This window comes from Propithecus coquereli, unplaced genomic scaffold (assembly GCF_000956105.1).
Source record: "Propithecus coquereli isolate 6110/MARCELLA unplaced genomic scaffold, Pcoq_1.0 Scaffold26, whole genome shotgun sequence".
Lineage (NCBI taxonomy): Eukaryota > Metazoa > Chordata > Mammalia > Primates > Indriidae > Propithecus > Propithecus coquereli.
This window is the reverse complement of record NW_012148174.1, coordinates 609,646-614,052: the sequence shown is the minus strand read 5'-3', so window position 1 is coordinate 614,052 and position 4,407 is coordinate 609,646. Positions and strand designations below refer to the sequence as shown.

General features: G+C 37.0%; 1 protein-coding gene across 1 annotated transcript in view; it reads left to right on the top strand.

Moving 5' to 3' along the window:
- Positions 1-4,407, top strand: part of ANTXR2 (anthrax toxin receptor 2) — a 144,222-nt gene that overhangs the window by 58,261 nt on the left and 81,554 nt on the right. The gene's annotated exons all lie outside the window — the stretch shown is intronic.

Sequence of the window (4,407 nt, the reverse complement as noted above, 5' to 3'; positions counted from 1 at the left end):
TTTCTCACTGATGAGCTCCCACTCTCCAGGCTGTAGCTTTTCCATAGGTCTAAATCCACCATCCAAATGGCTACCATCCAGATGTCTACTAAATTATCTGAAATTCCCATAGGCACCTAACATTCGGAGGTTTCAACCTAAACTCGCGTCCTCTGTTCAAACCTGCTCCTTCTCTGGTGTTCCCTACGCAAGATGACCCACTTACTTGTGTAAGACAGAAACTTTGAAGTTGTTGCTACTCCTCCTTCCTCACCATCTCCATCCGACAAACATCCATGTCCTTTTCATGCTGACTCCTAATATCTCTCAGTCTTCATTTTCACACTGTCCTCGTTGCCACTGTTTTAGTTCGATTCTACTTTGGTTCTTGTTTGAAATACATGAGACTTTCTTCACTGGTCTCTCTACTCTAGAAATTGATTCTCCAGACCCAGGTCTTACACATCAACAGGAGTGATATTTGTCAAACACAATTCTAACCATATTTCTACCAAGCTTAATAGCTCTTAGAACGAATTCCAGATGTCTAACGGTGACATCCTGTGTACTTCATGAGTTCTCCCTACTCACCTTTTCAGTATGAAGCCTGTTTTTTCTTACTCTCACACTCGCTGTTGCTGAATGGCTTCTAGATCTTTGTTCTGTGCCTCTCTTGCCTTCCAGCCCGTCAGAGTATTCCATCTTCTTGAATCTCTTTCTAATCTCTTTTCCTAATTCCTAATCATTCTTTAGAATTAATCCTATAGGTGACTTCCTGCAGGAAATCTTTGCTAATACTCCCAGGGCGAGGCTAAGTTGGTTGTCTCTCCCATATGGTCTTCTGGTATCCTGTGCTTGTAACTATTTTACTTAATATCCCATGCTATTGTGACTGCTCATGTGGCTTCCCTTCAGTTACATTGTAATCTATTTGTTATTTCAGCCCTATTCCCAAGCTCAGCGCAAAGGCCATGCTATTTTTACGATAGTGATTATTGCTATTGTAGGCAATGAATAAATATTTGTTTAATTAACTAGTAATACAATGAGTGATCGATTGAATGAATTTACTGGCAAACATTCATATACCAATTTCGAGTGTAGTTTTAAGCTTGAGGTTTAAGCCCAGAGCTCACCATAGCTAAAATGTTGGTTTTAATCAAGATAATGTTTCATAACAGGAAGGAAGTAGCACTAAAAACTTTCTTTATACGACACTGCATGACACTGGGTGGTAGGCATGTTTTGAACAGTTTAGCTCTCTGTATTTTCGTATGGCAGTAAATAGAATAGAAATTTCTTAAATAAAACGAAAAAGTTGCATGATTATTTCATTGCTGCTGGATGTTCTTCTGCATTATCTATGTTGTTTTCTGGCTTGGTTTCTAAAAAATTATCCTGGTATTTTAAACAATTCATTATGCAAATAGGTATTACAGTAATTTATAGAGTACCTGCTATGTTCCAGGCACTGTGTTAGACATTTTATATATATTATTTATCAAGCTCTTCTCACCCCAAAACCCCCACAAAAGTGTACCATTAACCCCATTTTACAGGGTGAGGAACGGACGATTAAGAGTGATGAGGATTCAAACTCAAGACTCCAGATTCAACATGTGGGCTGAACCCATCCCTTTTAAAATTTTATCTGATGTTTGGGACAAACACATATGAACTCTCTTTCCTCTTATTTACGTCTGGAGTTAAGTAAACACAAAGTTGTTTTAATACATTTTTTTTCCATAATAAAATCTCTATAACTGAGAGTACGGTTTCCAACGTCAGAAATAGACTAACCAGAAGCAGAAGTTACGTAGGCATAGGAACGAACAATCCATAGTTACTCACAGAAATGAAATAAAATATACAGAGAACATCAAAAATGTATATGGCAACCTTCGTGCAAAGAAAGGTCCTGGTTTTGAGTTTGGGTTGGAGGAAGAGATGACTTTGTTAATCTGTGTGCCAGCAAAGACTAGCACAGCTTTTGGCAAAGGCACCAGCTTCATGATAGTGCTGATGTGACAGCAATAATTTCAGAAACGTTTTTCTACAGAAACAACAAAATTTGAAAGAAGTACCTGTATTTTTCATGTTCTCAACACTTCTGAAAAAATTTTCCGGAAAAAACGTATATGTATATATACACATATATTTGCAAATGTATATATTCACAAAGGAATACTTTGTTTTAGCATATAGCGAATCCCATTCTAGTTAAGCAGGAGAAATATATGAATACAGTAAAAAACTGGGAGAGTGATACTAAGCTCATGCCAGTGATATAAAAGACTAAAATGAGTGTGGAGGATTGAGGTAGTTTGGAAAACGGAGCGAATGCTAGTACCGTCTCAGTGGGCTGCTGTGAGGATTAAATGAGATGAATTGAAGTGTCTGGGTTATATATAGGAAGGAATCAATACACGCCTGTGATTATTAGCGGTGGTGTTGATGGTGAGGTTTTGATCATGCTTCTCCTACTCTGAGGAAGGTGAGGATTACATTGTTCCAATGAAGTCCATATGTCAAAAGATCGTCACGTGGATTTCCACATCTGTGGAGACTTAATTCAGTTTTATTCGACACCAGCCACGTGGTACTAGACTGAGACTTGGGGATAACGTAGTTATTTTGGTTGGCTACGAGATCTCATCAGCACGCATTCTACTGTAGGAAAGGGTGAACTTTGTTTTCAAATGATACCTTCTGTTCTCATTCCATTTTGTTACACATGGAAAGTTTTGAATATTTTTCCTTCATTAATTAGAGAACTAATTCATTTCTGGTGAATTTAAAGTGTCAGATTATAAACAACTTCAGTCGATATCTATTGATCTTTTGACGTCGAATCAGTAAGATTACCTGCAAGAATCATGTATTATCATGAACCAAAATAATTTTTCCACAAAGAATCTTCCCAAAAAGAACCATGCCTACCCTTTCATGTAATTCCTGGTACATGCTTTAAAGTAGAGGAATTAGGAGCTAGGAAAGATTATTTTTTGATTCAATTATGCTTAGTCATTAAAAAAAAAAAAAAAAGAAAACAAGGCACTCAGTTCTGCAGAACAAGCAATGAGGTGTAAGCTTGCTTCCCTAAATAGGCTACTTGGCACGCTGCGTTGGAATAGTTCAGGAGTTCAGTTAATTCCAACATCCAAATTTCTCATTCTTTTCTGGATTTAGTTAAACTATCTTCTTCAACAACGTGTTTTGAAATGAATATTTTACAAGAAATATTTTTAATAGAAGTATTTCTGAATTTTGCATCCGACCTACCTTATTGGACTATAGGTCATGAGACCCCCATTCCGGAGAGGGCCCTGCCCCACACCCAGAAGGGAAGAATACAGCTCAGAGAAGCCAAGAGGAATCTGGACAGATAGGCCTTGTTGGGTTTCACCATTCAGTCTATTATCATTAGATCATACCCTTTTTGTCCAATCATATTTCTACACAGCTGTCTATGCTTTGTTGAACCTAAGCATAAAAATGGACAATCTCCCCTGTGTCTTTGGGTCTTCATTCTAGAGGCTCCTGTATACACATTAATAAATATTGTATGCCTTTTCTCTTTCTTAAAAAAAAAAAAAAAGAGTATTTTTGAATTTTGGACGAGAGTTTAGCTTGAACTTTGCTAGTAGTAGCTTTCCTGGTGGCTTTATTCCATTGTGAATCCAAACTGAATATCCCACGGAGAAAAGAAACACATTAAGGACTTTGATTTCATCGTTTTGTCAAGCCTCTGTGATGTGATGGAAAGAGTTTAACATTAGTTAGAATCTGAGCTTTTCTACTTTGGGCGAGGTAATTAGCATGTTCTGGGCCTCCTGCACCCCATCTGTAAAACTGTGAAACTATTACTTACTCCAAGGGCTATTGTGAAGGGTTAAATGAGGACAGCATCTGGCAAATAGCAAGGTCTAAATAATATTTCTCATCTTCCCCCTCTGCCGCCATTATTGAAAATTTTGCCAACAGCTTGAGATTGCTTCTGTTGTATCCCGTCCGTAACTAGTAGCATTTGACTCTCCGTTAAAGGCATAGAGAAGAAGTCTTTTCTGTATAGCAAAATTCTAGTAATTCAGAGTTACTAGGCAAAGTTTCTGGCTATTAATTGTTAGAATTTAGAATGTTTTGTGAGTATTTGATGCTTTAAAAGGCATAGTATTGTATAGAAACCATATTAGCGTCACCAACTGCTCTCTGCTTTAATGAATGGATAGCTTCGATTTGTTGGCATACCGATTATTATATGATAATATACTTTGTAAACTATTTTGGAAAAATGCCATTTCTTTACATATTTTAACCCCCCTTGTCATTATTTTCTCTTTGATATCTTGTTATAGCTGTTAAAAGATGAAAAGCGTTGCCAACTTTAGGCTAACTGATCTGAAATAACGAATTTGAATTAATGAAATT